A 26,274-nucleotide genomic window follows, 5' to 3' on the forward strand; every position below is an offset into this window, starting at 1 on the left:
TTGCCATGGTATCATGTAATAGAGCATTGTTTAGTATCCATGTGCATATGGACTTTTTGTTGTCTTTGTTGTTATTAAAGACCAGCCTTAGACGATGGTTATATGATAGGATGCATGGAAGTATTTCAATCTTTTTATATCTATTGAGGCTTGTTTTGTGACTGAGTATAAGGTCAATTTTTGAGAATGTGCCATGAGGTGCTGAGAAGAAGTTGTATTCTTTTGTTTTAAGATGAAATATTCTGTAGATGTCTCCTAATTCCAATTTGTTCATAACTTCTGCTATTTTCACTGCATCTTTTTTCAGTTTCTGCTTCCATGATCTGTCCATTGACAAGAATGGGGTATTGAGGTCTCCCACTATTATTGTGTATGATACACTGTAGATTTTGTTCCTTTGTAGGATTTCTCTTATAAATATGAGTGCTCTTGTATTTGGAGCATATATGGTAATGATTGAGCGTTCCTCCTGACAAATTTTCTCTATAAATGAGTAAAAAGTGTCCTTCCTTATCTTTCTTGATAACTTTTGGTTGAAAGTCTACTTTATTCAATATTAGAATGGCCACTTCAGCTTGCTTTTGTGGCTGTTTGTGGAAGTTTTTTCCCAAACCCTTACTCTGAGCTAGTTTTCTGTTTTTGTCTCTGGGATGAGTTTCCTGCATTCAGCAAAATGCTGGATTCTGTTTATGTATCCAGTCTGATAGTCTATGTCTTTTTTGCTGGTATTGAGACCATTTATATTAACAAATATTAAGGAACAATGGTTGCTGTTTCATGCCACTTTTTCTTTTAGAGGTACAATTGTGCTTGTTTGTCTTTCTTCTTTTTGTTTTCTTGCTTAGGTACTTTCTTGTTTTTACGAAGATGTAATTTTCTTCCTGGTATTGGGTTTTCCACCTATAATTCGTTTTAGTGCTTTGTTTGTGCTCAGATATTGTGTAAGTTTAGTTTAGTCCTGGAATATCTTGGTCTCTCTATCTATGGTGATTGAGAGTTTTGTTGGGTATAGCAGCTTGAGCTGACACTTGTGTTCTCTTAGGGTCTGCATAATGTCTGTTCAGGATCTTCTAGCTTTCATAGTCTCTGTTGAGAAGTTGGGAATCATTCTGATTTGTCTGCCTTTATATGTTACATGACCTTTTTCCCTTATTGCTTTTAGTATTCTTTCTTTGCTTTGGGCACTTGGTATTTGACTACTATGTGTCGGGAGGAATTTCTTTTCTGGTCCACTCTATTTGGAGTTCTGTGGGTTTCTTTTATGCTCATTGTCATGTCATTCTTAAGGGTAGGGAAGTTTTCTTCTACAATTTTGTTGAAGATATTTACTGTGCCTCTTACTTGATATTCTTTGCCCTCTTCTATTTCTATTATCCTTAGTATTGGTCTTTTCATTTTGTCCTGGATATCTTTGATATATTTGGTTTAGGAGCTTTTTGGCTTTTGCATCTTCTCTGACTGTTTTGTCTATGTTTTCAATGTTGTCTTCAGCCCCTGAGATTCTCTCTTCCATCCCTTGTAGTCTGTTGGAGATGCTTACATCTGTGACTCCTGATTTCTTTTTTAGGTTTTCTACTTCTAGGGTTGTCTCCTTTAGTGTTTTCTTTATTGTTTCCATTTCCATTTTAAATTCCTTCTTTAATTCCTTCATCTCCTTGGTTCTGTTTTCCTCTAGTTCTTTGAGTTCTTTGAGTGTTTTTCTTGTTTCCTCTTTAAAAGATTCTAGTTCCTTATGCTTTTCCTCCCATTCTTTTTTATGGAGCTCTATCATCATCTTTAGGTATAATTTTTGTTCTGCGTTTTCTTTTTCTGTAGTGTTTGGCATTCCACTGGTTGTTGTGATGGGAGAGCTAGGTTTTGGTTTTGCCAGGTTGTCTTTTACTCCATTGGGTAAGTTCTTTGCTTTCCTCTTGCCATCTGGTTGTCTGTGATTATTCATGGTCTTTTCAGTGATTTATTCCTGTCTCTGCTGTGTACCTTGCCTGTGTCCCTGGATCTCTGCTATTCCAGGTGTCAGATGGCCTGAGTGTTTGGTCCGCACGCACTGGCCCTCCGGGTGGAAACCAAGTCCCTAGGGCAGATTTCCTGCTCCCCTGTACCAATTGGGTGTTGGGGGCCCTTTCGGCATGCTCAGACCACACCACTCTGTGCCCTGGCTTCTCTCAGCACAGTTTCACCAGGCCAGCATCCCTGGATCTCCACTCCTACTGGTGGCAATTGGCCTGAGCATTTTGGATTATAATTCCTTACACATAAATATGCATTAACACACACACACACACACACACATAAATGCCTATGTGTGCACAAACACATATTCATGCATGCTCACATACACACAACCACATATACACACACACACACACAGACACATACACACACAATAAATAAGTCCACAAGCTAATTCCATTTATATTTCAGGAAGTAAACAATCACTTTCCATTCAAGAGCAGGTCCTATAAAAGAACTATTATTAACCTTTTTATCTAAAATATAAAATAAGCTGGAATATGAGCAACAATACACTGGAGAAAAATTATAAAAACTTAGTGATCCTTTGAAAACCAGACACAAATAAAGAACCATATGGTTGTTCTCAATTACTGTGTAATTAGAACTCCCAGAGATGACATGGACAGAGGAACCCTATACCATTCCAAAGATTTCCAAGTAGGAATCCCAAGATATTTTTTATATATTTTCTTTCTTTTTAATAACATATCTCTGTATTTACATGCCAAATGTTATCTCCTTTCCCCACAACTCTTATTCCCCCTCTCTCTCCTGTTGCTTTCATGAATGTTCTCCCCTCCCAACCACCTTCTCCAACCTTAGCACCTTGGCATTGCCCAACAGTGGCAAAAGGAGCATTCCCTGGGCCAAAGACCTCTTCTCCCATTGATGCCAGAAAATGCAATTCTCTGCTACCAATGGGAGCCATGGGTCTCTCAATCTGTACTCATTGATTAGTATTTTAGTGCCTGGGAGCTCTGGATGGTTTGGTTGGTTGATAATGTCAGCTATTATTAACAACGACTTTATGAAATTTCTAGTTAAATGATGGAACTAGAAGTTATCATCCTGAGTGAGGTACCCAATCCCTAAAAATCACGCATAGTATACATTCACTGATAAGCAGATACTAGCCCAGAAAGCTCTGAATACACAAGAAACAATTCACAGACCTTGTGAAGCTCAAAAAGTAGGAAGGTCAGAATGTGGATGCCTCAGTTCTTTGTAAAAAGAGAACAAAACTCTCATGGGAGGAAATCCAGGGATAAATAGAGGAAATGGGATTCAATAAAAAAATCATTCAGAGACTGCTTCACCCAGGGATCTACCCCATAAGCAGTCACCAAACCCAAGCACTATTGCTGAAGCCAGGAAGTGTTTACTGAAAGGAACCAAATATGGATACTTCCTCAGAAGCCCTGCCAGAGTCATACAAATACAGATGAGGATGCTTCCATCTCACCATTGGACTGATCATGGGGACCCCAATGACAGAGCTAGAGAAAGGACTGAAGGAGCTGAAAAGTTCTGTAACACTAAGATATTTTTAAAGAGTCAGAGAGAAGCCTGTGTTGGCTGAAACTTTTGAGAGATCTGCAGGATACCTATCTGAGTATTTCAAAGAAAAGTACAAAGACAATTAATGAATACATTATCCATGAGTGTGGTGGTTTAAATACAGATGGTTCTTGAAGACTCTTGTCTTTGAATCATTGACACATAGGGAATAGCACTATTAGATAGTGTGGCCATGTTTGAGGAAGTGTGTTAGTGTATAGGTAGGCTTTAAGGTCTCTTATGTTCAAGCTATTCCCAGTTTGGCACACAGTTTCCTTTTGCTGCCTGTGGATCAAGATATAGAACTCTTAGCCTCTTCTCTAGCACCGTGTTTGCCTGGATATGTGTGGGGTGGACTAGGCCCAGTCTAGTCCCTAGATGTTCTTTGATTTCTGGTTGCTGGTTCAGTCTCTGAGAACCCCAAGAGTTCAGGTTAATTGATTCTGTTGGTGGTCTTCCTTAGAAGACCCTGTTGGGAATCAAAATTTTTCCTCCCATTCTTCTGTAAAAAGGCCTAATTTCCATCCACTTTGCGTGGCTTTGGGTATCTGTATCTGTTTTGTCAGCTTGTGAGTGGAGCCTATCAGAGAAATAATTTTAAATGGTAGCATAAACTGAACTCTAGTTCTAAGGCAAATGCAGCTCAGCTCTAATAAGTGCTTCTCTTTTACATGTAGAATTAAGCTAGCCAAAACTGTATTTATAAGCATATGTAATGGCTTCCATGTTTCTTCATTATTTTCATACTGTCAAATTAATTACAGAGAGTTGTCAAGTCAGTATTTGGAGGGAGAAGAAATCTTATCAGTGTCTTCAGAAGTCAGAAGGCACGCAGTTTGTAAACTGGAGTATCATCTTTGCCTGTAATGTTTTCTGACCTGAAATGAACTATTAAATAAATCCTGATGGAATAGTTATTCATTTTGTTCCAACGAAGAAATTTAGTTTTTTCCTCTTATATAGTATTTAAATAAAAAAAACACAACATTATTGGTGGTGTTAGTACCCTGCAATGTATTTAGAATTTCAAAAATATAGTTACAATAATGAAGATGCTTGCATCAACCCAAAGAGCATTTTTAATGTTTACTATAATATCAATGACTGAGCAGAAGAGATAGCAAGGAATATTGATTATTTTGGGATGAAATACAAAGATCAAGGTTATTATATTTACTCACTATAATATTGTGAAATATTTATTATGAATTTCTATATAGAATTAATTCCAAAAAGAAGCTGAGAATGAAATATACCTAACTAAAATAGAGCATGATTTTATTTTATTCTTCCTATATACAATATATCCCTATATTGTATAAATCTTGAAAAATGACATGACTAAAAGAATGCATAGGCATATAGAGATATTACTATATGATATAGAAATAATAACATGTCTATTTTGAATGACTACTTTTTATTTTATATTTTAATATTTTATTTTATGCCATTTTATTTGTATATTTGAATTGTAACATTTAGTATGTATCTAGTAAGAGTTATATTTTCATATAATTAATAGTTGTTGCCTGTGTTTTATTATTTTTTTATTTTGTTAACTTTATTTTAAAAAACAAAGATAAAAGAAAAAAATTAAACATTTTTGCATAAATGTATACAAATACAATTGTGTCAGTGCTTGGCATTTTTTTTTCCTTTTTTTTAAGGTTTTATACTCTGCATTAAGGTCTTACTAGTTACATTGAGCAAAAAGTACATGTAAAACAGGATGTAACCCAGAATTAGTCAACGTTTTCTTGGTGTGTAAAGATTGAGCATAAATTTTTGTTTTTTTGTTTTGTTTTTTGTTTGTTTTTTTTTTTTTTTTTTTTTTTTTGAACTTCACACAGTTTGTGAGTTGTTTCTGGAGCAGTCCGAGCTTCTGGGGTTAGCATCCAAATATCAGTGACTGCATATTATGTCTGTTCTTTTGTGACTGGGTTATCTCACTCAGGATGATATTCTGTAGATGCAACCATTTTCTTAAAAATTGAGTTAAGTCATTGTTTCTGATAGCTGAGTAGTACTACATTGTGTAAATGTACCACAATTTTTGTTTACATTCATCTACTGAAGGACATCTGGGTTCTTTCCAGCTTCTGGCTATTATAAATAGAGATGCTATAAACATTGTGGTGCATGTATTTTTGTTGTATATTGGAGCGTCTCTGGGGTATATGTCCAGAAGTGGAATAGCTGGATCTTCAGGTAGTACTATGTCCAATTTTCTGAAGAATCGCCAGACTGATTTCCAGAGTGGTTGTATGAGTTTACAACCCCACCAACAGTGGAAAAGTGTTCCTCTTTCTACACAACCTTGCCAGCATCTGCTGTCATCTGAGATTTTGATCTTGGCCAATCTGACTGGTGTGAGGTGGAATCTCAGGATTGTTTTGATTTGCATTTCCTGGATCGCTAAGGATGTTGAGCACTTCCTTAGATGTTTCTCAGCCATTCCATATCCCTCAAATGAGAACGTTTTGTTTAGCTCTGTACCCCATTTTTTAATAGGGCTGTTTGATTCTCTGGTGTCTAGCTTTTTGAGTTCTTTGTATACCTTGGATATTAGGCCTCTATCTGATGTGGAGTTGGTAAAGATATTTTCCCATTGTGTTGGCTGCCATTTGTTTTCTTGACAATATCTTTAGCCTTACAGAAACTTTGCAATCTCATTAAGTCCCATTTGTTAATCTTTGACCTTAGAGCTTGAGCCATTGGTGTTTTGTTCCGAAAATTTTCTCCTGTGCCTATGTGTTCTAAGGTTTTCCCTACTTTCTCATCTAATAGTTTCAGTGTATTTGGTTTAATGTGGAGATATTTGATCCAATTACACTTGAGCTTTGTACAAGGAGATAAGAAAGGGTCTATTTTCATTCTACTGCATGCTGAGTGCCAGTTGGACCAGCACCATTTGTTAAATAGGCTGTCCTTTTTCCATTGAATGGTTATAGCTTCTTTGGCAAAAATCAGGTGACCATATACATGAGGGCTCATTTCTGAATCTTCTATTCTATTCCATTGATGTTGCCTGTGTTTTTTAAAAAAAAATAAAATGTACTTGGAAGCTGGGAAAAAAGCGGTGCAATAAAGTGTTTATCTAGAATATGGAGACCCCAGTTTCATTCTCTAATACTAAGAGGAAAAGTAAGTAAATAACATTTTTATCCTTAATTGTATATCTAAACTTTTATGTTGAAAAAATGGTTTAATAATGTTTATTCACAATTACTTGTAGAACCTACTGGTATATTTCATATTATCTGCATAACATTGGAAGTTTTCAATCATTGTAGACATAATCATACCATGTCTTTCCATGAACCTGTGAACAAGACTTCCACTTTTAAAGAAATGGCCTTGATTTATCTTGAAAAATTCAAATAGCAATTACTTTTTAATAGTTCCCTTTCCCCTTTTTCTGAGTATTCATTTGAGGGGTTTTATTGTTCTATATTTCTATATTTTGTCAGAGAGTGCACAAAAGGATTTATTATTTTAGAAGTGCTTTGCCTTGAGTAGGTATTCTTTTGAGAGCAGACTACTGAACTATTTCTTTTCCAATCAAGTTCCACAGTAGGGGAAAGAAAAAAAAAGAAAAGCACAAAAGATTAGACCAAAAAATATATATGCTATTATCTTGAAAACCAGGTTCCTGGTTGACACATTGTTTTAATGTCCTTTATATACTAAAAATAAGCTAGTCAAAGACTCAAAATCAAATTCTTATTTTTATGAATTCTCAGAATTTATATTAAATTTTTTGTTGTAAAATATAATAGCAAACCATTTCTTTGCTGAAACATTAACTGGAGACTGGGCTGAAATTTCAGCATTGTCCCTGTGTGTTTTTCCACATAGAGAAGTTCCATGACTCACCTGTATCTTCAACTATTTATGTTTCAAAAACAAATGATCAGTATATGTGATATACAGAGTAGTGCTTGAGGTCAAAGGAATAGAGCATATCACTTAGGATGTATTAAATTGTTCCTAACTTACTTGCAATATTCAAAGTATAACTACTATTACATTACATCATTAGAGTTAGGTAACAAGTCCCCCAGTATTCATATTTAAAAAGTTAACTAAATTAAATTAAGAATTTTTTGTCTAAGCCACTATAACATTATAAGATGTAAAAGTTTTAAGGATCTATTATTGTTCTAGTAATAGAAATATATGTAACAAAACAGTTAATACCATCAAAAGGTAGTGTTTTGTTCTGTATAAATAAGACTGTATCCATTCTTTTTATACTCATGCTTAATATCCACAAAAAGTTTTTAATAAGATAAATAGCTTAGATGAGAGCTGATGCTGTTAAGAATGTGGAGAAACAGGAACACTCCTTCACTGTTGGTGGGGATGTAAGCTGGTAAACCACTCTGGAAATCTGTCTGGCAGTTCCTGGGAAATTGGCACATACTACTTACTACCTAAGGACACAGCTACTTCACTCCTGGGTATACACCCCAAAGATGCTCCAACATATTACAAGGACACATGCTCTTCCATGATTATAGCGGCCTTAGTTAAAATAGTCAGAAGGTGGAAAGAACCCAGATGTCCTTCAACAGAGGAATGGATACAGAAAGTGTGGTACATTTACACAATAGAATACTACTCAGCAATTAAAAACAGTGATCTCATGAAATGCATAGGCAAATTGATGGAACTAGAAACTATCATCCTGAGTCAGGTATTCCAGACACAAAAGAACACACATGGTATGAACTCAGTGATAAGCAGATACTAGCCCCAGAAACCTCTGAATACCCAAGAAAGAATTCACAGACATTATGAAGCTCAAAAGAAGGTCAAAATGGGGATACCTTAGTCTTTCTTAGATTGGAGAACAAAACACTTACTGGAGGAAATACAAGATCAAATAGAGGAACAGGGATTGAAGAAAACACCATTCAGAGTCTGTTTCACCCAAGGATCCACCCCATATGTAGCCAAGCACTATTACTGATACCAAGAAGTTCTTACTGGCAGAAACCAGATAGAGATGCCTACTCAGGGGTTCTTCCAGAGTCATACAGATACAGCTGAGCATGTTTAAAGCTAACCATCAGACAGAATACTGGGACTCCAATGAGGTTGCAAAAGAAAGGACTGAAGGAGCTGAAAGGGTTTGCAACCTCATGAAAAAAAACATTATCAACCAACTAAATCCTCCAAAACTCCCATGGACTAAAACACCAACCTTTGAGAACACATTGAGGGACCTATTGATCCAGTTGCATATTTAGCTGAAGATAGCAGTGTCTAGTATTAATGTGAAAAGAGGCTTTTTGCCAGGTAGGGCACATTTTCCGAAGGTAAGTAAATGCCAAGACAATGGGAGAGGGTGCTTAGGAGCAAGTACACCTTTGTGAAGACAAGTGGAGGGAGAGGGGGGTGGGAGCAGGGTGGGGGAAGGTGATAACATTTCAAATGTAAATACAGAGATTATCTAATAAAAATTTTAAAAAAAGTCAATTAGGAATCTGTATGAACAAATTAAGCTTCATGAACTAATTTTCTAAATATTTGTAGTTTAGGGGAGAGGGAACTGGTAGAGCCCACCTCCAACAGAAAGACAGGGCACCAAGTGAGTGGATCCAGTTGCTATCCCACAGTCAAAACTCTGACCCATATTTGTTCTTGTTTCAAAGAACTGCAAGCATGGAAATGAAGAAGGTGTTGAGAAAAGGTCCAGGGACAGGCCTATAAAGGGTTCCAGCCTAAGGTGAAGCCCCAAGGCCTGACACAGTTACTGAGGATATTCAGTGCTTACATAAAGGGACCTATCACGACTGCCCTCTGAAAGACCCAACAACAGAGTTGAAAGTGTCAGATGCTTACATTTACAACCAACCAATCAACAGAAGCTTCTGACCCCTGTGGCTGAATTAGGGAAAAGCTAGAAGAAGCTGAGGAAGAAGGTAATCCTGTAAGAGAACCAGCAGTTTCAACTGACCTGAATGCCCATAATCTTTCAGACACTGGATCACCAACCAGGCAGCATATACCAGCTGTTATGAGGTCCTCAAACCCATATACAACCCGTCTGGGTTAAGTCAAAGAAGATGCACCTTACTGTCAAGAGACTAGAGGCTCCAGGGAGTTTAGAGGTCTGTCAGGGTGGGTAGGCTGGGGATGTACATTCTCATGGAGACAGGGAGGGCAAGGAGAAAGTATAGTATGTGGAACTGTAGGGAGCTAAACTAGGAGGGCAATAAAATCTTGAGTGTAAAAAGCAATTCAAAAAATCTTATTTGACTACAACTTACTTAAAGCAAGAATTTAAATTTGTGTATATTTTGGATTTAGAGAAGTTCAAGTTAAAATTTAAGTGCATTTACATATTTTAAGCCACTTAATGAAAATAAAAAAATTCAGTGCGCATTTTTATTCTTTTGGAGTATATATGAACACATATACACATAAACACATATATATGTATTTATTCATACATGAATATTTTACATTTTATTTAGATTATTTTTTAGAATAAAAATAAGAATGAAGTCATTGAATTAAAATAGAAACATTCATAGGTTTTGGTATATTTCTTTACATATCTTTGATATGTTTTGAAAGAGAAGTTTTAACAACTCCCGTATATAATAGTTTTGAAAATCCTTATGAATTCTCATTATAAGGAAATATGTTATTTAACAAGAATGATTCGGCTTCATAGTCATAGAGACATTCTAACATTAGGTGAAGCTGGCCATCTTTGTATTGACTTGATTTCAGTGGTAGGCATTTCCTTAGGGCAGCTTCATCATATCTAACCTGAGATCTTTGATTACTTCATTTTGTGATGGTTCACAGAGGCTTAACTTCAGTTTATGTCATTAATCTTCCACTTGTGAATAGATTTTAGTACTGCAAATTGTTTCTATTTTCTTTTAAAATGAAAATACCTTCTGCAACTACAGGTTACCCAAAATTTTAATACATAATAGATAGTTTGATTATCTGATAATAAATTCTATCTCCTATATAAGGCTTCAGATGTTATTTTGATTTTTCTCTTTCTCTGGGCATATTATATACTATATGTAGTATACTTTGGTATAAGCATTAATCAAAACACTTTCATAGAATATTTAATTTCATTTTTACATTTTTGAAATATATACACTGTTATAAACGTATAAACATGTCTTTTTTGAAGCTTCTTGTTTTCATTTAATAAACTATGGAGTGGATTTGCATATTGATACAGCTTTCATGAGTCAATCATTTTTAATTATATAAATATTTTTTGGAATGAATGGTAAAATTATCTTTATTATTTCAATTAGTATCATAGTTGTTTAGTTGCTTTTCTCTACTTCTGTCAAGATAATTTTCTATAAATACTGCAATGTACAGAGGCTTGTATAAGAATCAATGATTTTTTTCACTTCTACTTAATGATAGTGAATGTTTTATTGTGAGTACTCTCATTAGTTTCAAATTATTCATTAAAGATATTTATGCAAGAGCTGATTTATTTCCAAGAGCTGATAACCTTTTTATTTTTATTAAGTTTGTATTAGAAGTATTTGTTGTTTTCAGACTGAAGAAATATTTTCCACAAATATAAGCAGGTTGTTTTCTTAAACAACTTATTTCTCAATGAATAACAGTAAAATTTATCATTTTTGCATAGGGCTATCATTATATAAAATTCATTTTTATTGGTTTATCTTGATTTATTAAAAAGCTATTAGTAATTTGAGCTCTGTTCAAAAAGCCTTAGGCTCATTAACCTTTAGAGATGTTTCTCTCTAATCAAACATCGTCGAGCAATTCTTTCAAAACAAGTTTCATAGTTTGTGTTTTCTGGGCCCTACAAATCCAAAATCACCTAGTGATGTACTACATTGGAAGACAAACTACATTTGCACCACAAGAACAGGAGAATAAAGTTAGTAGCACTGTAGTAAATATCTAAAAATTACTAACAAAGGTGTTTTAAGTGCTCTTATAAATAATGATACCTGAGGTAACACATATATTAGCTTATTTTACTATTCCACACACAACACATACATATTTCAAAACATCTAGTTATATGTTACAAATATAAATAACATTTTATTTGTAAAGTAAAAGATTAATAAAAATAAAGCAAAAAAGAAAATCCAAGCAATTATTGGGATGGCAATTTTGAGGGAAGAAAGGAGGAATGATAGTAGGGATAACATAAGAGATAGTTCTGCTTCCCCAGGCTGTGAGGGATGGCAGGAACCTAGCTTCAAGGAAAAAGACAAATGACCCATTAAAATTGGTCATCCTCACTCTCGTATCCACCCCTTTATTCTACTACTTTAATCCATTGCTCAATACTTTCCTGCATTTTATATCAACAGAACGGATTATCATGATGGCGTCCACCTATAAAACAACCGGCTTGATTATTTAGCTGTGCTTATTTTTTTAATCCCTGAAACAGATTTAGATACATGTTTTCAAAAGAAATTTGTGAACAAGTATTTTAGTTCAACATTCCTTCTCCCCCATATTATAAATATGAACATTGAATTTTACAAAGACATCTTAAGCAATAGCTTCATTTACTGCATGGCAGTACGGATTGACTTTCAGGTTCCAGACTCGCACAACAAGTTTCAGCAGTAAGCTTCATCTCTAGCCCTGCGATATTATTTTACTTTTTAAAGACTCTTTTGTATTTTGAAGAAAATATTGGAGATAAAAATATGTTCTAATGTATTTTTCACTCATTATACAGAAACCGTACATCTGTAAACTAACTATACCTTTCTTAAGAATGCTCAAAGTTGTCATTGTCTGCTAAACACAAAGAAGTTTTGAAGTGGTGAATTATAAACACATCTCTTTGCACATTCTGTGCTTCACCCAGTGCTTTGAACAGGTCAGCTCTTTGAGCTGTGTTTTCCTATTTGAATTTTCAATCATTGGACAGCAGCTTTGCTCTTATGTAAACTTTCATCTTGACAGCTTCAGAGATCCTAACTTTGCCCATGCTTTATAATAATTTGTATTAGAGCTTCACCATTTTGCTTCTAAATAATAAAAATCCAGAATTACAATCAGGAATTAAATATAATGGCATTTTACACAAGTCAGGAATCTATACTTTTCCTTTGTACTAATTTTTGAACTCCACAGAGGAACCTTGCATCTCAAACTATACTTACCATAAAAATGTAGCAGTGCATTTTAATGCTTTGTTTGGGTTTTGGTAATCTTTAATGATCAATACAAAATTCAAAACATTGTGTTTTATGTGTTAAAGCAAGAAAGATGTATCTATACCTATCTGCTCTCTATAAGAAGGTATGTATAATCTGATACCATTTAGGGTTTCTTTTACATTCTACCTTGGAATGCTAGACTTTCCATGTCCTTTATAGGAAGGTTTTTGTCAAAGGCCTGTTTATATCTTTTAAGATAGGCACTTTTCCTATATTGTTGTTACATATATACATATGTGTATGTATATGTACCAACAAATACTTAATTATAACCTTAAAAATGTAAAAAAAATTGTTCACTGTAGGCAAATCTAACAACTCTACTTTCCTCCTTATAAATGTTCATAGCCCAAGACTGCTCACCTACAGAGGGCACCTACTTGGATTAGCTAACCCCATCCTGTGTGCTGGTTCAAATGAAAGTGCTAAGCTTCCCAGCTGTCCCTAGTTGGAGTACTCCTTACGATTGTGTACAACCTATCTGACCCCGGCTTTTCTGCACACCTGTTTGTGTATCTGTCGTTTCTTCATTCCCTTCCTGATCTATCAAGAATAGATATGACTTGGGTCAAGATCAAGTCATGCAGGTTGTAGTTCAGTTGGCACTATACACTTCTCTTTTCATTTAGGATTTCTACTATGTTCTTTTGTTCATATGTGCATGTTTTTTTTTATGGTTGTCACATACTGTTTCAGTTATCATTGCTTTATAATATATCTTTAAAAAATAAAACATGGTGCTAACAAAAAAAAGATAGGCATGTGATTTCTGTTTTTGAGTCTATATATGTGACAAATTGCACTCATTGATTTATATATGTTGAGCCAAACTTGCATCTGTGGAATAAAGTAAACTTATTCATTTTGAGTCTTTTTTGGTGTGACTGTGAATTCTTTTCACTGGTACTTTATTAAGAATATTTACTTTTAGCCTCATTAGGGCTATAAACCTCTAATTGTTTTTGTTGTACATTGTTCTAGTTTAGGAATCAGGATGATACTACCTGCAGCAGGAAAAACCTAAAAAAAATTTATTTTTTTCTTATTTATGGGCTGATTGCTAGTTTTCAGTCCTGTTGCTAATTCTTTAGATGCCAGGTAGAATTCAGGAGTTAGAATTAATTATTATTGCCTCAATATCATTGCTATAGTTTATTTACTTTATCTTTTTAAAATTTATTGTAGGAAAAATGCCTCTTGAAACTCACCATTATATTTTAAATTAACTAACTTAGAAGATAGAATATAGGTGTTTAATAGTAAGTCTTAATGATTTTCTGAATCTCATTTATATCTGCTGTGATGTCTTGTTTTTTATATCTAGTTTTATGAAGTTGTGTCTTTTCTCCCTTTTATTTGTTGACTACAGATATGTTAATCATATATTGAAAATATCAACTTTTAATTTCTTTAATTATCTGTATTATATTTAATCAATATTATTTCTTTATTTACTATTCTGATCCTGACTTATTGTTTTAAATAAGTAAAATACTTTTGTTTATCCAAGGCCTTTACATGCATCAAGAGGTTCTCCAATTGGGTTGTCTATGCTTTCCTTTTAACTAGACATATAAATAAAATTTAAATTAAAAAGTTAAATTTTATTCAGTTGTAGGAAATTTTACTTTCATTTTTATTTAATCAATAATCCATTTTTGTTTTTCTTTTTTTCAATTTTCTTAGATATTCTATGTATTTACATGTCAAATGTTATACCCTTCTCTCCCACTGCCCCCTCCCCCCCTCAACTTCCTTCCATGAAGGTGCTGCATCTGCAATCGCCCTCTCCACTTCAGTGCCTTGGCTGATGATGATTTTGTTCTTCCCATGAGATTGTAAACCTTTCAACTCTTTCAGTTCTTTCTTTAGCTCTTTCATTGGAGACCCCGTGTTCAGCCTGATGTTTAGTTGCAACCATTGTCATCTGTATCTATATGTCTCTGGGAGAGCCTCTGAGGAGACATCTCTATCTGGTTCCTGTCAGTAAACAATTCTTAGCATCAGCAATAGTGATTGGGTTTGGGGGCTACATATGGAGTGGCTCTCCAGGTTAGGCACTCTCTGTATGTGTTTTCTTCAAAATCTTTGACCTTGTATTTTCTCTCTGGTTTTGTTCTCCTCTCTAAGAAGGACTGAGGCATCCACATTCTGGTCTTTCTTGTTTTTGAGCTTAATAACTTCTGTGGATAGTTTCTTGTGTATTCTGAGCTCTTTTTTGGGGGGCTGGGGGTGGGGGCGGAGTGCCAGTATCTGCTTATAAGTAAGTACATACCATGAGTTTTCTTTTGTGACTGGGTTACATTACTCAGGATGATAGCTTCAATTTCCATCCATTTGCCTAGTAATTTCATGAACTCATTTTTAATAGCTGAGTAGAACTCCAATGTGAATATGTACCACACTTTCCATATCCATTCCTCTGCTGAAGGACATCTGGGTTCTTTCCAGATTCTGGCTATTATAAATAAAGCTGGTATGAATATTTTTGATCATGTGTCCTGGTTAGATGTTGGAGCTTCATTTGAGTATATGCCCAGAAGTGGTATAGTTTGGTCCTTAGGTAGTAGTATGTCCAATTTTCTGAAGAACTACAAGACTGATTTCCATAGTGGTTGTACCAGTTTAATATCCCCTCAAGAGTGGAGGAGTATCCCTCTTTCTTCACATCCATTAGTCTACCTGCCTTTTTCTGTACTAATACCAAGTATATTTTTGTAAAATTTTTTTATTACAATTGATCTGTAATACTGTGATACAGCTTGAAGTCAGGAATGGTGATTCACCATGAATTTTCTTTTGAGAATTATTTTTGCTATTCTGGGTGTTTTACTATTCCAGATGAATTTGCAAATTGATCTTTCTAACTATATGAAGAATTGCACTGGAATTTTGATGGGGATTGCATTGAATCTGTAGATTGCCTTAGGCAAAATGGCCATTGTTACAATGTTGGTCCTTCCAATCCATGAACCTGGAAGATCTTTCTGAGTCTTCTTCAATTTCCTTCTTCAGAGACTTAAATTTCTTTCTTTTTTTTTTTTTTTTGAAGTTTAAAACCAAATATTTAATATTTTCATTAAATCATTTCAATACAATTTTGAACAAATGCAACCTGGAAGACAGTGTCCAAAAACTCTGAAGAAGCAAGCTTCCAGATAAGGGATGAGGTGATCGCTTTTCAATCTACAGCCACAGTACTTCTGATGATCATGGTGCCAATCGGCCAGACTTATCCAGATTGTCCAGTATTTACCACATCATCAATTTTCAGAATGTTCCGCACTGTTTCAGTTGCTAGGGTCAAAGCACTGACAGACACCAACAGAGGCTGAGCAACCATTTCCTCCAAAATGTTGGAGATCCCACCCTTTCGAACATTAATGCCTGTTGTTTTCTCTCCTTGAGCATGGCAGTTTCTTGGTTCTGTTACAGTAGAAATGGGATTCAGGCCAGCGTTTTCAACTAGTGTAGATGGAATGACTTCCAGAGCATCTGCGAAAGTAGGAACACAGTAGGACTTCATACCACTCAGTGTTTGAGAGTACTCAGTCAGTCTGAGGGCCAACTCTCTTTCTGGAGCACCACCTCCTGCAATAACAGCTCTCTTGTTTACTAAGCATCGGATAACACAAATCATCCCAATTGGAGCACTCAGCTTCTTCAATCATCAATTTGTTAGAACCATGTACAACAATTGTAACTGTTTTGCCTGGGCTTGTACAATTTGTAATCTTGAACAGTTTTCCAGAACCATTCAAACTGACTTCCTCTGCCAACCCAGCAGAGCCCAGCATGTCAGCCATGAACTGGTCAATGTGAGCAACTGGTTTGGTTCCAATTATCTTACAGATGAATCCAATGTCTTCTCTTTCAATGTCCTTAACCACCATGATCTTCATCTTATTCAGAAAATGTAATGCAAGATCACTAAGCACATCTCTTAGGATAGACTTCTCTATGAGAAGGACATTACATCCTGTTTCCTTAATGTGCTTCACCAAATTTAAAACATAGGCTCTTTCTTCTCGAAGCACTCGATCCATCTGGGCATAGTCAGATACTACTATTTGATTATCCATATCTGTTCTACGAGCAGATAAGCAAAACTGAATAAACCCAATCTTGGCCTTTTCAACTCTTGTTATGCCAGAGTTCGCCACTTTCTGTGTGAGAACGAGGCCTTCGACCAGCTCACAGTCATCGATTGTCCCACCAAGCTTCTTAACTACTTTAATATCTCTAAGATCGACACTGGTAGCTGTGGCCGGGTCGATCACTTCCATCACCGCGTTGACACTCACTGGAGAGAGCAGATTGAATACTGAGACACAACCTTAGAATTCAATGAAGTGGTAGCGCTATTTAACAAAGTTTCTCTGTCGCTCAATTGCACAGGTCGAGACATGTCAGTCAGGATTTCAAGACCCTTTTCCAAAGCTTTCTGGAATGACGCAGAAATGATAGTTGGATGTATACCTTTCTGCAGAAGCTTCTTGGTACAGGAGTCTAAAAGCCAGAAATGATGACAACCGACGTGGTTCCATCCCCTGCTTCTCTCTTGAGGTTTGGACAGTTCCACCAGCATTCTGGATGCTGGGTGTAATACTTGCATTTGTTTCAGAATGGTGGCACCATCATTTGTAACGGTCACATTGCCTTTTCCATCTTGAATCATTTTGTCCATTCCTTTAGGTCCCAGGTTTGTTCTAATGGCATCAGCAACAGCTTTGGCCGCGGAAATGTTGCTGAAGCGGATCTGTGCCTGCTTGTCGTGGTCCTGGGAGGCGCCTTTCCCTCTGCTGTCGGGCCCTGTGGCCAGTGCCCTACTCCGGGAAGATACGTTCTCTGGCATGGCGACCTGGGTGGCGTCTGAGCGGGTTCAGGAGGACCAATGGACACTGATTCCAGCCTACCGTAGAGTAAAGGTCTCTCTGGTAGCCTCCTCCATGAACCTTCCGGAAAGCGATGCCCAAGACATAAATTTCTTGTCATGCAGATCTTTCACTTTCTTGGTAAGGGTCAGCCCAAGGTATTTTATATTCTTTGTGACTATTGTGAGTGGTGTTGTTACTCCAATGTCTTTCTCAGCTTGTTTGTCCTTGAGTAGAGTAAGGCGAATGTTTTGTTTGAGTTAATTTTTTATGTGGCCACTTTGCTGAAGTTGTTTATCAGCTGTAAAAGTTCTCTCATGGAAATTTTGGGGTCACTTAGGTATAGTATCATGTCATCTGCAAATTTTTATTATTTTGAATAATTTTGTTGTCTTATTGCTCTTGCTAGTACTTCCAATACTGTATTAAACAGGTAAAGAGAGAGGGGACAGCCTTGTCTAATTTGAATTCAGTGACATTGCTTCAAGTTTCTCACTGTTTCATTTGATTTTGGCTACTGGTTTGCTGTACATTGTTTTTCCTATGTTTAAGTATGAGACTTGAATACCTGACCTTTTCAAGACTTTAAACATGAAGGGGTGTTAAATTTTGTCAAATGCTTTCTAAGCATGAGGAGAAATAATCACGTGATATTTTTTTCTAAGTTGGTTTATATAGTAGATGACATTGTTATATTGCTGTATATTGAACCATCCTTGCATCCCTTGGAAAAACCTTCTTGATCATGGTGAATGATAGCTTTGATTTGTTCTTGGATTCGGTTTCTAAGAATTTTATTGAGTATTTTTGCATCAATGTTCATGAGGAAAATTGGTCTTAAGCTCTCTTTCTTTTTAGGGTCTTTGTGTGATTTAGAAATGAGTATCATGTGGCTTCGAAGAATGAGTTGGGTACTGGTTCCTCTGTTTATGTTTTGTGGAATAGTTTAGAGAGTGTTGGTATTAGGTCTTTAATGGAGGTCTGATAGAATTCTGCAGTAAACCCATCATGTCCTGGTTGCTATTTTGGTTAGAAGGTTTTTGATGACTGCTTCCATTTCTTTAGGGGTCTGGGGGCTATTTAGATGGTTTATCGGATCCTGATTTAACTTTGATACCTGGTATCTGTTTAGAAAATGGTCCATTTCCTCTAGATTTTCTAGTTTGATTGAGTATATGCTTTTGTAGTAGAATCTGATGATTTCCTGCATTTGTAAGATTCTGTTATTATGTCTCCCCCTTTCATTTATTTTGGTGATTTGGATAATTTGTCTGTGCCCTTTCATTACTCTGGCTAAGGGCTTCTCAATCTTATTGATTTTCTCAAAAAAAAAAAAAAAGCTCTTGGTTTTGTTGATTTTTGGTAATGTTCTTTTTGTTTCTATGTGGTTGATTTCAGCTTTGAGTTTGATTATTTCCTGCCATCTACTCCTCTTGGGTTTATCTGCTTCTTTTTGTTCTAGAACCCCCAAGTTTTTCATTCAAATTATTTGTGTATGCTCTTTCTAGTTTCATTTTTGGAGGCACTGAGCGCTATAAGTTTCCTCTTAGCACTGCTTTCATTATATGCCATAAGTTTGGGTATGTTGTTTCTTGACTTTTGTTAAATTCTAAAGTGTCTTTGATTTTTTTCTTGACCAAGCTATCATTGAGTAGAGCTTTGTTTGGCTTGCATGTGTATGTGGACTTTTTATTGTTTTTGTTTTTATTGAAGACCAACCTTAGTCCATGGTGATCTGATAGAATGTATGGAATTATTTTGATCTTCTTGTATCTGTTAAGGCCTGTTTTGTGACAGACTATATGGTCAATTTTGGAGGTGCAATGAGGTGCTGAGAAGAAGGCATATTCTTTTATTTTAGGATGAAATATTCTGTAGGTGTTTTTAAATCCATTTGGTTCTTAAATTCTGTTAGTTTCCCTGTGTCTTTGTTCATTTTCTGCATCCATGATCTTCCAATTGATGGGGTTAGGGTGTTTAAGTCTCCCACTATTATTGTGTGTGTGGTACAATATATGCTCTTAGCTTTAATAGGTTTTTTTTTATGAATGTGGGTGCTCTTGTATTTGGAACATATATGTTCAGAAGTAAGAGTTCATCTTGATAGATTTTTTTTTCATTGATGAGTAAAAATTGTCCTTCCTTGTTTTGTTTGTGTGTGTGTGTGTGTGTGTGTGTGTTTTATGAGTGTTGGTTGAAAATCTATTTTATTTGATATTAGGATGGTTAGTGTTTTAGTTTGTTCACCTCTTTGTAGTGTGTTTGTGTGTATGTGTGGTGTGGATGTCTATATGTATGTGGGGTGTGTGTGTGTGTGTGTATGCATGCACGTATGCCTGTGCCTGTGTGTGTGTGTGTGTGTTTATGACCTGCCAATTAATGAAAAGGTGAAGTATTGACACTACTATTACTATACTGTAAAGACTCTGTTGCTTTATATCTAACAGTATTTGTTTTAGATTTTTATATATATACTGGGCACTCTTGAGTCGGTATATATAAGTTTGTGAAGAATTCTACCAATCTTTGCTAAAACATCAAGTTGAAATAGTACTAAGGGAATCCTCTCCAAATTGAGGCCAAACAAGGCAGCATAGTAGAGGAAAGAGATCCAAAGGCAGGTAACAGAGTCAGAAAGTTTCTAACTCCAATTGTTAAGACACCCTCCTGAAGACCAAGCTGCACATTTACTATATATGTGTAGGGACATAGGTTCAGTCTATTCATGCTCTTTGCTTGGTGGTTCAGTCACTGTAAGGCCATATAAGAAAAGACTAGTTTACTCTTTGGGCCTTTGGTGGTGTCTTTGACCCTCAACTCTTTCAGATGACTATCTTAGCTCCACCTATAGTTTGGCTGTGCTTCTCCACATATGTTTTCATCAGCTTATAAATGAGACTCACAGAATACAGTTGTTCTGGGCCCCTTTCTTCAAGCATAGCAAAATATCATTAGAAGTGTTAAGAATTTATTCTTTTTCAAGGTGTAGCTTTCAAGTTGAGCCAGTCATTGGTTTGTTATTCCCCATATTCTACTCCATTTTTATTCCTCAACATCTTGTATGCAGGACACAGGTAAACAGGACACATTTTAGTATAAATGTTTGGCTGGTGTGTTGGTGACCCTTACCTTCATTCAAAGTCTCATATAGTTACAGGAGGTGGCCTCTTCAGCCTCCATATTCCTTAATGCTAGGAATCTTAGCAAATATAACACTCTTGGATACCTGAAGCCTCCTCCATCCTGCACTCTGTCTTGTCCCAGTGATAAGGCTTCAATAATTTCTATCCTTTCTCCAAACTCCTCCCTCTGTCACTCCAGATCTCCCCATACCTGATTTCTACCATATTCCCTTTGTAACCAATCCTCCACTTAGTTCTCTCCCTCCATCCACTTTTGATTATATTTTCTTTCTTTTTCTGATCAAGATATTCCTTGTTACTTAACTTCTTTGGGTCTGAGGATTGCAGCATTGTTATCCTGTATTTATATTCAGTCTTGAATATGTGTTCTGAAACTTGATTAGCTCATTTTACCTATTATTGAATTAATTGAGTATTATCTATAACATTGACATTCATTTTAGTGAGTTATTCTTAGAAATAATATAATAGTTATGATAATTCATTGTCAAATTCAAGGCACATTAGAAACAAAACAACTATAATTGAAATTTCTATAAAACAATTAATGATAGAGGATTATCAAGTGACAGCTTAAGATTATTTTTTATTATGCCTGTAATATATATTCATTTTAATGAAACTAACGACATAACATGTGATTTGACTATGGAACTGTTTTATTTTACTACTTTATTTATTTTATTACAGCTTTGTGCTTCTGAAATTTAGTAGTAATTTCAAAATAATGAACTATACTGGAATACTTCAAAACTGAAAGAGATTCTGATAGATGTTTTACATTTCCTTTAGTCATTTAATATCTACAACTAGTTTCTATCATGCTCTCTGCCTTATTCATGTTGCCTGAGTAGAGCACATCTATTGTATCAATGCACTCCAAATTGCTGCCTTCTGACTTAATATATGAATTAGATAGTCATAGGATCAGATTTGAAAAACAAATAATAGGAAATATTTTCTGCTTTTGCAAACCCTAGTGCAACCATATCACAACTGAGATTCCCTAAATTTTTCTCACATCTTGGCAGCTAACTCCTAAAGCAATTTGCAGTTGACCAGTTTGAGAATGAATTTATTTCAGACAGGACCTTAATAGGTGTAAGGAAGTCTATATTGTCAAATATTATTTCAGAAATAAACTAATTGTCATTCTCTAAAAGCTATGAATGATAGTAGATGTAAATTAATTATCTGCTAAGATATGAAGCATAATGATAGGATGTGATTTTCTTTAAAAGAAAATTATGTTATCTTTAGAATTTATCTTGAAATTTAAAAATGTCAATTTATTTCTTAGATTTAAAAAGAAAAGTCTTTGGCACTATGGGAGATAACATTTACATTACAAATTTATAAGAGAAAAAAGAACTTCATTTAAATATATTTCATTTCTTAGAACTCAAGAGACTATATAAAGAGGATCACAGGCTACAGAATGAAATAATGCTGAGAGAAATAGTGAGTTATAAGCAATTATGAATTACCTAGTGAAATTCTGACTCATATTAGCAAAGGGATAATTGAATAAAAGTTAATTTAAATCATTCTTTACAGTTGAAAAGAAAAATAATATCCAGCACTTGAAAGACTTCTCAGTGATTAAAATGCTCACATTGCAAACTCTTCAGACAAAGAGGATGTCCAGAGCAAGCTTTCTAGTAAAACTAGCCAACTCTGCAAGTTGTAAGTTATTTAGGAGTGACAGCACCTCAGTTAAAAATACTGACATTCAACTTGGGTTTTTCAGGTGTATGAGTACCCATATACGCAAATAATCACACATATGGGAACATGGTCGTACATTCATTGTAGGGGAATTCCTGGGCAGGAAGTGTGAGGAAGTGGGTGAGTAGGGGAACATTCTCATAGTGGCAGAAAGAAGGGGGAATGGGATAGGATATTCAAGAGGGAAACTAGGAGAGAGGATAACATATAAAATATAAGTAAAAAATATACAATTAAAAAGTTTAGCCTGCCTTTAAGATAATAATGTAATCAGCTTTCTTATTCCTTAGCTGTACCATTTAATCAACATTTATACCTTAAGCTAAATACTTTGCCTTTAAACTGTATGTTCCTCCATGGTTCTGATTCAGGATATTATATGTGTGTATAAGTGGGTTGTCTTAATCATTTGCTGAATAAAAAGCCAGTCTTTTGGAAAAAAAATCTTAAAACAAATATCCCATACATTTAGAAACAACATGTGTATAAAGATTGGTAACAGCAATCTGTGGTTCTGGATGTTATACTTGGTCAATTTGTATCAATAAGTTGGCTTGGTGACTTGTAAAGCTCTACTAAATATGTCTTTGCAAAAACAACTCATTCTTTTCCCACATAGGGTGCTTTGTGCCATTCAATAAACATAGATGTTATTAAGGGACAAGAAATGTAGGTCCACATGGGGACCAATTACACACACACACACACACACACACACACACAAACACACACACACACACACACACACACACACACACACACACATACACGAGGGTCAGGACACAAATAATTTCAAGAGGCAACATGTATTAGACACAAATACAAAAGGCAGGCAACCGACAGGAAAAGATCCAGAGTATGGGCAGGTCAAAGCCACAAGGAGAAATTTAAAAGTTTATATTTAGGCTTGCTGTTGATCTAAACTACTTCAAATGGATGTCTGCCTTTTGCATTCCTCTCTGAAACATCAGTGTAATTTTCCATGCTGGGTTATGATGTTGGGGTGCTCTGTGCTCTTGTTAGTTGTCCTTCACCCTCACTATGAGTACCCCTAAATTCACTTGTTTCTCCATGGTGAAATTTTACAGAATAATTACATACTTTTGTTGTGAGGAATTTATAAAAAGAGGTTGATATTCATGTGTCCTCAGGACAAAACTCTGGCCGTGTACAATTACTGCATGTAATCTTTGACCATTTCTCTTCCACCTCACAATGAGAGGAACAAAAGTGTATCTGCAATATTATGTGATGTCATAGATAAGTCAAGAAACTTTAGGAATCATGCTTTTGAGAATAGAAAAGACATTGAAGTTAAAATTAATTATAAACTATCATATTATAATGATTATTTCCTTCAATTTCTCAAGAGCACTAGTAATTATGTCTCCCCTTTCTGATTTTCTTATAAATATTAATAATTATGTAGTATTGTAGAGGAATCAAAATGAGGAACAGATAGATGTGTTGGCTTGTTAATTCTGTGTTAGTTACTTTTCTGTTCCTATGATAAAATAGCATTGCCAACACCAACTAAAGAATGAAAGAGTTCATTTTGCCTAGGGTTCCAGGGGTCTGGAGTCCATCATGGATTAGAAAACATGGCATGGCAACAAGAGAAAAAGCGTACCCCAGGGCTTATTTCCTTCAGAAGGCTGTTTCTCCTAAACATTTTCAAACAGCACCATGAACTGGGGAACAAGTGTTGAAATATATGAGGCTGAGAGTGCATCTCTCACTCAAACAACGATAGCTTATTAAGTTCACACACACTGAGAAAGACAATACAGAAACCGGCCTGTGTAAAATAGACTTTCAAATATCAAAAATTTCAGAACACAAGAAGAATTTTATACTGGCAAGGAAGAAAATGAAATATGAGAAAGAGAAGATTACATTTAAATTCTACTTAGAATATAGATAAATGGTGAAATCTATAATTCATTATGCAGTTGTGGAACTTAATAATGACCTGATTGAAGTAACTATGAAAATTATAATTTTTTGCCTATGAACTTCTTGAATTAAAGAAGGCATTTTGCTCTTTAAGTCTTATTCAAACCATTTTATTGATGCATGTTTATTTCACACAATGTTGTATTTCACAAAGATCATGTTCTTCAAATAGTTTATATGCTTTGACTGTTCCCATCTCTCTCCTTCTTTCCTTATATTTACATTTTTGACATGTTGCATCAATTTTTTTTCACAAATCAGGTATCATGTTGTATTACCGTGTTATTTGGTTTAGTGTGATGATCTCCTGTTGCATCCATTTACCAGAAATAAATATCATTTCATTATTCTTTAACACTAAAGAGAAGTGCACAGTGTGTGTGCGTGTGTGTGTGTGCATGTGTGTATGTAATTATAACTTACATACACAACTACAATTATTCTGTACACTGGTTGTTTTGAATAGTTCTGCAATAAATGTTGATAAGCATCTATCTCTATTATCTCTATAAAATATTAACTAATATCTTTCAGGTATATTTCTACAAATGGTTGAAAACAATGTTTAGATGAAAAATAACCTCACCATCTGGCCTGTGAGGATGTGGTAGATGAATGATCTGGATTCCACAGAAATTGAAAAACTAAGTAATATAAATACCCATCATTCCTTGAGTCAACACCTATGGCAATATAATGAAAAAAAGTCCCTCTTGGACTGTTTCATTAAAGTTATTAGACAGATAATGCAAGTTGACATCCTCGTTAATATTGGGAAATTTCAGAAAATATAGGGAAAATATTTCAGAAGTAATTTGGCAGATGAATTGTGACATTTGCTAACCAGATCACTGGATATGTATAATTATATCCACAGAAGAGTTAAGAAATTAGGGAGTTGGACAGGGACTTTAGGACTGGCATGGGATTTTTATGGTCTCTATTTAACATCATGATGGGTTATCATTTTGTTAAATATGTGAATGTTCTTGACAGATCTGGATAACTTATGGTGTATAGTTAAGTTCATTAATGGTGTTTATTGAAAGAGTGGCAGAATAAAAGGCCTACTTGGGTTACAGAGAAGTAAATAAGGCAAGATATGTGTTAAGGCATATCTTATAGTTGATAAGACTGATGAAAGCCAAATACGATTTTTTAAGTCTCTGAAAGACTCTGTAAATATTGAGTGAAGACATGGAAGGGTCAGGGGTCCTGTTGATTCTCAATACACTTCCTGCAATAGGAGAAGGAGAAATCTAGGTGTAGAACAAACCTAATTCTCTCTCTTAATTTCTAGCTTATGTTGCCTTATAGTGATTATGCACACAGTAACTGGAAGAACCGTTATATTCTATTCCATTTATACATGGGTTTTTGCTAATTAAAGTAGCTACTCTCATAGAGTTGAAACTGTTCAAAGTCCCTTTGTTAAGAAAAACCCATTTAAACAGCATTTATCTTTCTACTATGACTTCCTTACTAATGTGGACTATTGGCCTGGGTTCTCATAGAAATTCTGTTTTAAAGCCCATGAAGAACATTAGATATAAAATAATAGTGAAAAAATCTTCAAAGCAAAGACTTGCTTTTGATAAAAATGAGATTTCAGATTTACGACAAATGAATGAGATTTTATAATATTAATTAAAATTATTTTCTAATAATTTTATTTTCAATTTAATATGTTTGGAGCCTCTAAATTTTGTAAAAATTTTTGGGGTAATAATATTAGTTTATTTTAATTTAAATATATTTTCTTAAAAGTATTTATCTTAC

At 35.0% G+C, this 26,274-nt stretch overlaps 1 pseudogene across 1 annotated transcript; it reads right to left on the bottom strand.

Moving 5' to 3' along the window:
* Positions 1-16,026: 16,026 nt before the first annotated feature.
* Positions 16,027-17,707, bottom strand: LOC308417341 (T-complex protein 1 subunit delta-like; annotated as a pseudogene). The gene has a single exon. The product of its transcript is annotated as a T-complex protein 1 subunit delta-like (transcript).
* Between the last annotated feature and the right edge of the window lie 8,567 nt (positions 17,708-26,274).

This window comes from Micromys minutus, assembly GCF_963924665.1.
Source record: "Micromys minutus genome assembly, chromosome: 1".
In the NCBI taxonomy this organism is placed as follows: domain Eukaryota; kingdom Metazoa; phylum Chordata; class Mammalia; order Rodentia; family Muridae; genus Micromys; species Micromys minutus.